This window comes from Taudactylus pleione, unplaced genomic scaffold (genome assembly GCF_031769625.1).
Source record: "Taudactylus pleione unplaced genomic scaffold, aTauple2 ptg001066l, whole genome shotgun sequence".
Taxonomy (NCBI): Eukaryota; Metazoa; Chordata; class Amphibia; order Anura; family Myobatrachidae; genus Taudactylus; species Taudactylus pleione.
The window spans coordinates 704915-718388 of NW_028285467.1; positions in this window are offsets into that span (position 1 = coordinate 704915).

The following is a 13474-nucleotide window of genomic DNA, read 5'->3' on the forward strand; positions in this document are numbered from 1 at the left end:
ATGTTTTATGCCTTCCCCGTAGTAAATCCTTGAAGCCATAAGTCTCAGAAATATAAGAGTGAGATTATAGTTTGACTTAGTTACGCGTCATGTAGATGTGACCGATACTTCCGGCGAACAGCACAGCCCTCTCAGCGTTTGTCTTTATGGGGTTACTGTAGGGTGTTGGTGGGTCTGCATGGAAGATCATTGAGTGAATACTCATGTGCTTTTTATACTTTCATCTATAAAGAACTTAACACTATGTCTTTAGTGAGACACAGAAGGCAACAACGGTTTTGCCGGGAAAGCCTGCCGCTGGCTCGCTACATCTTCTTGGAACCACCAAGACTTCTCTAATAGTTGTGACTTTTATGGTGCAACCCTTCAACCCAACTGACCTCATTCATCATAAGTCTCCTCGCCCAAGATGGCGACCACCGTTGTGAGTAATGTAATTTTGCCAGTTCTTTTTTTTCTCGGCAGTCCGCACCAGCCAGTCACTTTGTGGGGTCGTCCGTAAAGCGGAGGCGCGGTGTTTGACATTTATGCAGGTAACCGTGAGGGCCTGATTCTGAGCCTCACGCTCAGTTCATGTTGGGCGGAGTTGAGCATAATTTTTTACCTGTGCGTGAGTCGCACGGCGCATGCGTCCCGATTGTGCTCGTACAGGGGGCCTAATTCAGACCCGCTCGCAAGCGGGTCGATGTTGGGCAAGTGCGCATGCGCACGACGGAGGCTGCTCCGTCATGCGCGAGACCCAAATAACGACGGCCAAGCCGCCGTTATGGGTCTCGCACCAAAGGGGGCGTGCTGTCGATGGTGAGTGACAGCACGCCCCCTTTGGTGGGCGTGTCGGGGGTGTTGCTGCCCAGACGGAGGTGTTCCCATGGGAACGCCTACCGTCTGGGCCCGGCCCCACTGACATCACTAGTGATGTCAGTGGGAGTGCTTTTGGGTCTGATCGAGCCAAAATCACTCCTGGGCTTGCGGCAGACAAGACCCTTCCGCAAGGGTCTCGTCGCAAGCCCGATGGTCTTGACCATCGCGACCATCATCATGGACGCTTGCATAAGCTGTGGGTGGTCACCCACAGCTATGTGAGCGTCCAAGAGGCCGCAACAAAAAAAAACAAAAAACGCCCTGATTCAGAGCGGGCGCTCGTTCAGAGCGTCGGGCTCTGAATCAGGCCCAGAGTCCTAGTTGTGATTTTAGATGTTCGGAGAAGTGTATTGAAAATGTGTTCCTGGGCGGTGACTATTCAGATGCACATTGATCGGTCATGGGCAGGTTATGGGGGTGTCGCGGGCACATTCAGACACACGGCTGTACGCCATGGAAGGGCTTGTAGTGGTATTAGCATAAAGTCGCGGACATTGAATCAGGCCCTATAATAAGGTTATTTTGATTACGGATTGTCCCGGTATAAGCGCCATATTGTATTCATGTCCACCATAGATGATGCCACCAGCTACACAGCTCGTACCAGACAGTGGGTCTAGTCTCACCTCTAGCGGGTATTGGTAGACAGATGGGTGTATCCTGTGTTATTGGTGGGGACTCCGTACAGTTACTGACTGCCTGAAGTGTAGGCGATTCCTGTCATAGCGGTCACATGTGCACCCATTCTGTACAACATGCAGCCGATGGCAGGAGACCTTTATCTCAGTATTCCCGGGCCTCAGGGCCGGATTTAGAGACGGACGGTATAACGCACCTGAATACAAGTGTCTGTGCAATTCCGTCCATCTCCGATGCAAATGCAGAAGGAACGGTCAGACACCTCCTCGCTGTATTTGCCCATCCAGCACTGTGACCGACTTCGCAGGCTGGGATCACCAGGGCGTCCATCACAAGTGATGACCCTAATGGTTGCTCCTTTGTTCAGGCTGCGGGAGCTAAAGCTTCCCGCAGCCTGACCGGGTTCCGTGTCCACCAACGCATACCCTGGTCTCGAACTCCACAGAAAATGGGGACGACGCACCGCCTTTCTCGGGAACGGTGTCCAGGCACGCCCCCACCCACCCCCTAAACGCCATAGCATGTCAATTATACCGTGGCTTGGGGCCGGGGGGGTCTGTGAACGAGATCGCAGGACCTGTTCTGCACATGCGCGGACCCGGAAACACCGGAGATGTGCGTTCATCATCGGATCATCGTACATCTCTGAATCAGGCCCAGTGTCTGGGACTAATACACAAAATATAGTCATCGGGTAACAGTTTTCCGGGTCACATACCAGGGTGGGGAAGTGGGACTGAGCATGTGGTGGTTATGGCGGTATTTATGTAGACTCATCTGATGTGCTTCCCTGTTCCCTGACATGTATATATTTCTTCCATGACAGGTAGCCGCCCAGCCCAATCTCTTCTGAGGATCACTGTGGGTTGGTCCTTTCTCCGTACAGAGGTCTTCACCCTCCTGTTCTCATACCCTGGACCTGGTAGATGGAGAAGTCTCCAGCTCATGTCACGTCCAGGATGGGAACTTATCCTGGCACAGTTACCATTCAGTGACTGTTTCGCACAATAAGTGCGGAGAGCTGACCGACACCAAGGTCTTCACACTCAACAAACATCTCATGGACTATGAACCTCCAGAGACAAAGAGACACTGATCCGTTGAGTGGACAGCCAGGCGTAGGATATGCCAGAGGCACCAGTCTGAGCAGAAGCCGGCTTCCGGTTGTGGAGCCCTTTAGTCGGCGGTGGGCAGCTAACTGCGGCTTCGTTCACTTATTTTGTCTGAACTCTTTACTGAGATGTTTTAATTGTGACTTGTATGAGATCTACCCTGAGAACCGATTATTCCTGCTCATTGTAATATTACGGACATGTAACCAGCCCCTTACCTTTACCGCCATGAGATAATTAAATGTGCAAATAAATTATTCAGAAACTCCAATTACGATTAGCATAATATTATGTTGTTCAGCAGCAATTCCCCTGTTTCCAGACAAGGAATCGACAGCGAGCAGACATCGATAGTACACACATTCACAGACATGTCACCGGTCAGCCCGACGTGCTTTACACTGACGGAAGCGGTGAGTTGCGTCAGTAATCTATAGATACAGAGGACAAATGGATCCACAGCCAAAGCAGCCAACACATGGGAAGGATCACTCTGACATTACTGGGTGTGGTATAAAAGGTCAACCAGTATAGAGATGTGAGGACAGGTTGGATGGAACAATACTATGGGGACAGGTGGGATGTGAGGACAGGTTGGATGGAACAATACTGCGGGGACAGGTGGGATGTGAGGACAGGTTGGATGGAACAATACTGTGGGGACAGGTTGGAAGGAACAATACTGCAGGGACAGGTGGGATGTGAGGACAGGTTGGATGGAACAACTGTGGGGACAGGTGGGATGTGAGGACAGGTTGGATGGAACAATACTGCGGGGACAGGTGGGATGTGAGGACAGGTTGGATGGAACAATACTGCGGGGACAGGTGGGAAGTGAGGACAGGTTGGATGGAACAATACTGGGGGACAGGTTGGATGTGAGGACAGGTTGGATGGAACAATACTGTGGGGACAGGTGGGATGTGAGGACAGGTTGGATGGAATAATACTGGGGGACAGGTTGGATGTGAGGACAGGTTGGATGGAACAATACTGTGGGGACAGGTGGGAAGTGAGGACAGGTTGGATGGAACAATACTGCGGGGACAGGTGGGATGTGAGGACAGGTTGGATGGAACAATACTGTGGGGACAGGTGGGAAGTGAGGACAGGTTGGATGGAACAATACTGCGGGGACAGGTGGGATGTGAGGACAGGTTGGATGGAACAACTGTGGGGACAGGTGGGATGTGAGGACAGGTTGGATGGAACAATACTGCGGGGACAGGTGGGATGTGAGGACAGGTTGGATGGAACAATACTGCGGGGACAGGTGGGATGTGAGGACAGGTTGGATGGAACAATACTGCGGGGACAGGTTGGATGGAACAATACTGTGGCGACAGGTGGGATGTGAGGACAGGTTGGATGGAACAATACTGCGGGGACAGGTGGGATGTGAGGACAGGTTGGATGGAATAATACTGCGGGGACAGGTGGGATGTGAGGACAGGTTGGATGGAACAATACTGCGGGGACAGGTGGGATGTGAGGACAGGTTGGATGGAATAATACTGCGGGGACAGGTGGGATGTGAGGACAGGTTGGATGGAACAATACTGTGGGGACAGGTGGGATGTGAGGACAGGTTGGATGGAACAATACTGCGGGGACAGGTGGGATGTGAGGACAGGTTGGATGGAACAATACTGTGGGGACAGGTGGGATGTGAGGACAGGTTGGATGGAACAATACTGTGGGGACAGGTTGGAAGGAACAATACTGCAGGGACAGGTGGGATGTGAGGACAGGTTGGATGGAACAATACTGTGGGGACAGGTGGGAAGTGAGGACAGGTTGGATGGAATAATACTGGGGGACAGGTGGGATGTGAGGACAGGTTGGATGGAACAATACTGCAGGGACAGGTGGGATGTGAGGACAGGATGGATGGAACAATACTGCGGGGACAGGTGGGATGTGAGGACAGGTGGGATGTGAGGACAGGTTGGATGGAACAATACTGCGGAGACAAGTGGGATGTAAGGACAGGTTGGATGGAACAATACTGCGGGGACAGGTGGGATGTGAGGACAGGTTGGATGGAACAATACTGCGGGGACAGGTGGGATGTGAGGACAGGTTGGATGGAAGAATACTGCGGGGACAGGTGGGATGTGAGGACAGGTTGGATGGAACAATACTGCGGGGACAGGTGGGATGTGAGGACAGGTTGGATGGAACAATACTGCGGGGACAGGTGGGATGTGAGGACAGGTTGGATGGAACAATACTGCGGGGACAGGTGGGATGTGAGGACAGGTTGGATGGAACAATACTGCGGGGACAGGTGGGATGTGAGGACAGGTTGGATGGAACAATACTGCGGGGACAGGTGGGATGTGAGGACAGGTTGGATGGAACAATACTGCGGGGACAGGTTGGATGGAACAATACTGTGGCGACAGGTGGGATGTGAGGACAGGTTGGATGGAACAATACTGCGGGGACAGGTGGGATGTGAGGACAGGTTGGATGGAACAATACTGTGGGGACAGGTGGGATGTGAGGACAGGTTGGATGGAACAATACTGCAGGGACAGGTGGGATGTGAGGACAGGTTGGATGGAACAACTGTGGGGACAGGTGGGATGTGAGGACAGGTTGGATGGAACAATACTGCAGGGACAGGTGGGATGTGAGGACAGGTTGGATGGAACAATACTGCGGGGACAGGTGGGATGTGAGGACAGGTTGGATGGAACAATACTGCAGGGACAGGTGGGATGTGAGGACAGGTTGGATGGAACAATACTGCGGGGACAGGTGGGATGTGAGGACAGGTTGGATGGAACAATACTGCAGGGACAGGTGGGATGTGAGGACAGGTTGGATGGAACAATACTGCGGGGACAGGTGGGATGTGAGGACAGGTTGGATGGAACAATACTGCGGGGACAGGTGGGATGTGAGGACAGGTTGGATGGAACAATACTGCAGGGACAGGTGGGATGTGAGGACAGGTTGGATGGAACAATACTGCAGGGACAGGTGGGATGTGAGGACAGGTTGGATGGAACAATACTGTGGGGACAGGTGGGATGTGAGGACAGGTTGGATGGAACAATACTGTGGGGACAGTGGTCTTAGCCTAGCGCCGCACGGTGGTGGTACAGTGGGTACACAATAACCTAACACAGATACAGTGGTTCTCGGTCTAACGCCACACGGTGATGGTACAGTGGGTACACAATAACCTAGCACAGATACAGTGGTCTCGGCCTAGCGCCACACGGTAGTGGTACAGTGGATACACAATAACCTAGCACAGATACAGTGGTCTCGGCCTAGCGCCGCACGGTGGTGGTACAGTGGGTACACAATAACCTAACAAGGCGAAAAAAAGGGGCCTCACTGAGGGCTTACCTGATCCGCTGAACCGCGTCCTAGATCCCTTCCAGCGGCGATCCTGCAGCTCTGGTAACTCCCGCACGTCTCAGCTTCCCGGGCCGCACGCCGGGGTTTAGATATCCCGCCGCGCGTTATCCTCTGGGGTCCGGTTTTGGTTGGCGTCCTTGTGGGAGGCGGGGCACTCTGCCCTGGCCCTCCCACACAACAACTAATGAGTTAACTAACACTATAATATTAGCACAGATACACAGTTGAAATAACACTGGAAAATTAAATTGCAAGCATAGATTATATGACATAATGTACTATGATAGCAGGTGTAATGTTACATTATAACACCAGGTGGCAGTATTGCAGCACACAAGACTGAAGTATATCTGATAAATGTGAGCAGAATTTACCCTCCTCCGTTGTAACGCTCGGTAGAAGCCCCATTAGCGGCTATTACTCTATTTGGGTCTCTGACAGTTGCACCTGGCTCCGCATTACAATAATGTTCCAGAGGTTGTGAATGTGATGGGTTCTGGGCTCTTACTGGGTTACTCCAAGTCACTAGTTTTTGTTCGTATATAAGCAACTGCAGTCTGGTCTTTGTGGTAGGCCGCAGCTCCACCGCTGGTATTTTCCGATAGTGCAAATCTGAATCAGCCGGAGGGAAATTCTCTGTGAAATAAGCTTGTGGGTCTGAAAGATGTATAGGCTACAGGCGGTACTCCCTGCTCTGACAGGCGGTACTCCCTGCTCTGACAGGCGGCACTCCCAGGCAGTACTCCCTGCTCTGACAGGCGGCACTCCCTGCTCTGACAGGCGGCACTCCCAGGCAGTAATCCTTGCTCTGGCAGGTGGCCGATAAAGGGCCTTCTCTTGCCAGCATGTATCTGACCTTCCTGATGCCCGTCTACCTCATCTAGCTGCCCGGCGTCAGCTGTGGCACCAATTTCCCATGTTGCCTCACAACAAGCACTGATCCAACAGATTTGGGCCTGGTGCTGAGGTGTGCGCTAATGCCGCGTCTGTGTGTGCGCAGCTGCTATGTGATAATATGCAAATGGCGCAGCCGCCGGGAGATGTACTGAGACCCCCCACCCTGCAAATCTGTATAAAATGTAGCAGCTGCTGCGTACACAGACGCGGCACCGGTCACACGTCATTCCATTGTCTGAGTGAGTCTGTGATCCCCAAAAATGGGCTCGGGAAGTGAGACTCCGTGGCCATATTCCTTGGGTACAGGGTTACAGACGCAGGGTGCGACACATCTGCCTTCTCTGTCGCCTCTCCGTTACCTCTCCCAAACTCTCCCTGACTGACAATCACACTGTGAGTATAACGTCGCTGCGAGCGACTGTGGTAATGGCCCCTGATGCATTCGCGCTTTACTGATAAACAATCCGCAAACATCGGCACAGATCTGAATGAGGCCCTTAGTACTGTGTAACCCAGGTCACATAATTACATAGAGCTCAGGATCCACAAGACTATCCCTCCTGTACCCTCACACAGCCCAGTCTCTATGTGGCTATCCCTCCTGTACCCTCACACAGCTCAGTCTCTATGTGGCTATCCCTCCTGTACCCTCACACAGCTCAGTCTCTATGTGGCTATCCCTCCTGTACCCTCACACAGCTCAGTCTCTATGTGGCTATCCCTCCTGTACCCTCACACAGCTCAGTCTCTATGTGGCTATCCCTCCTGTGCCCTCACACAGCTCAGTCTCTATGTGGCTATCCCTCCTGTACCCTCACACAGCTCAGTCTCTATGTGGCTATCCCTCCTGCACCCTCTAACAGCTCAGTCCCTAAGTGGCTATCCCTCCTGCGCCCTCTAACAGCTCAGTCTCTATGTGGCTATCCCTCCTGTACCCTCACACAGCTCAGTCTCTATGAGGCTATCCCCCCGCTCATGCCCTCTAACAGCTCAGTCTCTATGTGGATATCCCTCCTGCGCCCTCTAACAGCTCAGTCTCTATGTGGCTATCCCTCCTGTAGCCTCACACAGTTCAGTCTCTATGTGGCTATCCCTTCTGCGCCCTCACACAGCTCAGTCTCTATGTGGCTATCCCTCCTGCACCCTCACACAGCTCAGTCTCTATGTGGCTATTCCTCCTGCACCCTCACACAGCTCAGTCTCTATGTGGCTATCTCTCCTGTGCCCTCACACAGCGTGATCTCTATGAGGCTATCCCCCCGCTCATGCCCTCTAACAGCTCAGTCTCTATGTGGTTATCCCTCCTGTGCCCTCACACAGCTCAGTCTCTATGTGGCTATCTCTCCTGTGCCCTCACACAGCGCGATCTCTATGAGGCCATCCCTCCAGCTCAGGCAATAGAGAAAAAAAAGTCACTTTAGTGTTAATGGTTGGTTCTTTAATAAATTTTCCTTTACAAGAGATGTGCGAACAGGATCTTCTGCACATTTCTCACTTTACAATGTAACAGGGGAGCAACAGTAAAGAGCACAAAGTATACAGTAGCTTTGGTATAATTTATCATATAGTTCCCTTGCAGAGCCTATAGCATCAAGCTAATGGTGGCTCTGCAGTCTCCTGGATGAAGTGGAGATGCCCTCTGTGCCCAGCTACCTGTACATGCCCTCTGTGCCCAGCTACCTGTACATGCCTTCTGTGCCCAGCTACCTGTACATGCCTTCTGTGCCCAGCTGCCCATAGATGTCCTCTGAGCATTTACCTGGACATGTCTTCTGTGTCTGGGCTATCCGTAGATGCCCTCTGTGCCCAGCTATCCCCTTTCTAATGTTAGATCTCCAAAAGATAACCACCCCAAGGCCAAATGAGTGGGAAGATGGCAGAAGACTCGGGGGTGGAATCACCAGTAATAAGTATATGAATGTATACATTGTTTTCCGCTGCATTCTATCTACATCTGACCTGGTGTCCAAACGCCCAAATAATTATCCATCGGATGTACAAAGCACCTGTGTATTCTATAGGGTCTCCACCTATAGAGCTCTCCCCATACATCCATTGCTGGACACGCAGATGAGGGTGCTGGAGGCAGCTCCAGTGATTACAGTGACCGAGGAAACACTGGCTGTTGGGCAAAGTACAGATGTCATCATTATATTCAGAGTATCTATACGCCATATGCCAGGAGATATCAAGCGTGGCAGAACCAGTAGCGTAGCGTATTATTCTTTATATAGCCGCTCGGTTTACTAGGGACGTCAGGGCAGCAACATTCTGCAGAGCGATGGCCTCCAGTTACCCAGCTCCGGGGCCGCACAGCGCATACATTCTGCAGAGCGATGGCCTCCAGTTACCCAGCTCCAGGGCCGCACAGCGCATACATTCAGCAGAGCGATGGCCTCCAGTTACCCAGCTCCGGGGCCGCACAGCGCATACATTCTGCAGAGCGATGGCCTCCAGTTACCCAGCTCCGGGGCCGCGCAGCGCATACATTCAGCAGAGCGATGGCCTCCAGTTACCCAGCTCCGGGGCCGCACAGCGCATACATTCAGCAGAGCGATGGCCTCCAGTTACCCAGCTCCGGGGCCGCACAGCGCATACATTCAGCAGAGCAATGGCCTCCAGTTACCCAGCTCCGAGGCCGCACAGCGCATACATTCTGCAGAGCGATGGCCTCCAGTTACCCAGCTCCGAGGCCGCACAGCGCATACATTCTGCAGAGCGATGGCCTCCAGTTACCCAGCTCCGGGGCCGCACAGCGCATACATTCTGCAGAGCGATGGCCTCCAGTTACCCAGCTACGGGGCCGCACAGCGCATACATTCTGCAGAGCGATGGCCTCCAGTTACCCAGCTCCGGGGCCGCGCAGCGCATACATTCAGCAGAGCGATGGCCTCCAGTTACCCAGCTCCGGGGCCGCACAGCGCATACATTCAGCAGAGCGATGGCCTCCAGTTACCCAGCTCCGGGGCCGCACAGCGCATACATTCAGCAGAGCAATGGCCTCCAGTTACCCAGCTCCGAGGCCGCACAGCGCATACATTCTGCAGAGCGATGGCCTCCAGTTAGCCAGCTCCGGGGCCGCACAGCGCATACATTCTGCAGAGCGATGCCTCCAGTTACCCAGCTCCGGGGCCGCACAGCGCATACATTCAGCAGAGCGATGGCCTCCAGTTACCCAGCTCCGGGGCCGCACAGCGCATACATTCTGCAGAGCGATGGCCTCCAGTTACCCAGCTCCGGGGCCGCACAGCGCATACATTCAGCAGAGCGATGGCCTCCAGTTACCCAGCTCCGGGGCCGCACAGCGCATACATTCTGCAGAGCGATGGCCTCCAGTTACCCAGCTACGGGGCCGCACAGCGCATACATTCTGCAGAGCGATGGCCTCCAGTTACCCAGCTCCGGGGCCGCGCAGCGCATACATTCAGCAGAGCGATGGCCTCCAGTTACCCAGCTCCGGGGCCGCACAGCGCATACATTCAGCAGAGCGATGGCCTCCAGTTACCCAGCTCCGGGGCCGCACAGCGCATACATTCAGCAGAGCGATGGCCTCCAGTTACCCAGCTCCGGGGCCGCACAGCGCATACATTCAGCAGAGCGATGGCCTCCAGTTACCCAGCTCCGGGGCCGCACAGCGCAAACATTCAGCAGAGCGATGGCCTCCAGTTACCCAGCTCCGGGGCCGCACAGCGCATACATTCAGCAGAGCGATGGCCTCCAGTTACCCAGCTCCGGGGCCGCACAGCGCATACATTCTGCAGAGCGATGGCCTCCAGTTACCCAGCTCCGGGGCCGCACAGCGCATACATTCTGCAGAGCGATGGCCTCCAGTTACCCAGCTCCGGGGCCGCACAGCGCATACATTCTGCAGAGCGACGGCCTCCAGTTACCCAGCTCCGGTGCCGCACAGCGCATACATTCTGCAGAGCGACGGCCTCCAGTTACCCAGCTCCGGGGCCGCACAGCGCATACTTTCTGCAGAGCGACGGCCTCCAGTTACCCAGCTCCGGGGCCGCACAGCGCATAGATTCTGCAGAGCGATGGCCTCCAGTTACCCAGCTCCGAGGCCTCATAGCGCATACATTCTGCAGAGCGATGTCCTCCAGTTACCCAGCTCCGAGGCCGCACAGCGCATACATTCTGCAGAGCGATGGCCTCCAGTTACCCAGCTCCGGGGCCGCACAGCGCATACATTCTGCAGAGCGATGGGCCTCCAGTTACCCAGCCCCGGGGCTGCACAGGGCATACATTCTGCAGAGCGATGGCCTCCAGTTACCCAGCTCAGAAGACAGTAGCCCTTTACTGCTCTGCAGAGATGGACTGAAGCAGGGACAAGATAAAATGGCTGCTCAGTATCTCAGTTGGGAGGGGAGAGATGAGGGAGAATCCCTGTGGCATGGCTGTCACAGTGAGGGAGCGCGCCAAGGTAGCGGGGGGGGGGACTGAATGGGGAGAACTTACACCACCCTTGCTGAACAAGATCTCCAAGGGCAATGGCTGCTTCAAGTGAAGTGCCCCATTGCCTGTGCCCTGGTGGTCTAGTGGAGGCACCAGGCGGCCTTGGCCCACCGCAGTCAGCACCACCATTGGTCTCCCAAACCGGTGGTGACAGTCACTAAAGCATGGCTCCCTGTAAGCTCTTACATAATCCAGAGCAACATCCATCCCCCACCCCCCAATATCTATTGCATAATTTTTCCAGTCATCCACATACAGCACACGTGGGCACCTCTCATGTTACCTATGGCTGGGTGGGGGCTGCCATATGGAGCATGAGAGGTGCCATCGTGCTGTATGTGGATGACTAGGAAAATTAAGCAATAGTAATAATCAGTCCTGATCTAAAAATAATATTTACTCATAAACATGATGTAATAGGTTTCAGATCATCTATGTGGACATCGGCCATCTATGTTCAGCACGCCCAGAAATCAGGCGCCCTCCTTTTCTGGGACACTCCCCATCAACACCCCCAATGCCAGCAGCATCTCTACCTGGTCACGATGTTTGGGGCACTGCAAGCGACATCACAGCCTCTGATCTGCACATGCCCAAATTCAAAACCATCTAAGACGTAGGTACAGCAGGGGGTTTGCGTAGATCACTGAAATATGCCCAGAGATGCGAGATTGCAATGCTGGGCACAACTGCTAGCGATCCGCTGACTGAGGTGCCTAAAAACAAGAGATATGGTAAGAACTTACCTTTGTTATCTCTGTTTCTACGAAGTCCATAGGGTCCACAGGGTTGACCTTGGGGTATAGCTGGATCTGGATCCATAGGCACCACGCAGTTAAAGCTTTTGCTGCTCCCAGGATGCACTTGGATCCATCCTCCTCTATACCCTGCCCCGAGCCACAGGCACCTCAGTTGGTAAGCAGCCAAGGCCGGAGGAGGAGACTAAACAGAGAGAAGGAAGGCTGGAACACACAAGAAACCATACTCACAGAAATGGGAGACGGAAAACCGGTGACCATCCACACAGCCCATATGAAGCCAGATGCATCAGGGCGGGCACCCTGTGGACCCTATGGACTTAGTAGAAACAGAAATAACAAAGGTAAGTTCTTACCATATCTCTTCTTTCTACTTCAGGGTCCATAGGGGGTCCACAGGGTTGACCTTGGGGATGTCCGAAAGTAGTTCAACTAAGGGCGGGGATGCTCCTGTGCAGAAAGGAGAACCCGGCGCCCGAAGGATGCATCCTGAGAGGCAAAGGTGTCAAATGCATAGAACCTCAAAAATATCTGAGTGGAAGACCAGGTGGCCGCCTTACATAGCTGAACAGCAGAGGCGCCACGTTAAGCAGCCCAAGAAGGACCCACAGACCGAGTGGAATGAGCCTTAACGGAGGCTGGAACAGATAAACCCTCCTGCGCATAAGCCTCACAAATAACAGAACAAAGCCAATGAGCTAAAGTTTGTTTGTTGGCAGGCCAACCCCTCCTGTGAAAACCAAAGAGGACAAACAAGGAATCAGACTTCCTAACGGAATCAGTCCAGTCAACATAAACTCTGAGAGCACAGACTACATCCAAGGAAGCCTCACCAGCTGAAAGATCAGGTGACTGAAAAGCTGGCACAACAAGTTCCTGATTAATGTGGAACTTAGAAACCACTTTAGGCAAATACTCAGGACAAGTGCGAAGTACCACTCTGTCCTGGTGAAAAATCAGAAAAGGGGGACAACAGGAAAGCGCCCCCAATTCTGACACCCTCCTGGCAGAAGCAATTGCCAGGAGAAAAACAGTCTTAAAACGTTAACCACTTGAGTTCCACTGACTCAAGAGGCTCAAAAGGAGGACCCTGCAGGACCCGAAGAACCACCGCCAAGTCCCAAGGAGCCACAGGAGGCACAAAGGGAGGCTGGATTCGAAGAACACCTTGGAAAAAAGTGTGAACATCTGGCAGTGTAGCAATCCTTCGTTGGAACCACACAGATAGTGCGGACACATGAACCTTCAGGGCGGAAAGACGTAAGCCTAGGTCCAACCCTGACTGAAGAAATTCCAAAATCCTAGAAACTCGGAACACCTGAGAATCATAGTTTCTGGACTCACACCACTGAAAGTAAGTGTGCCACACCC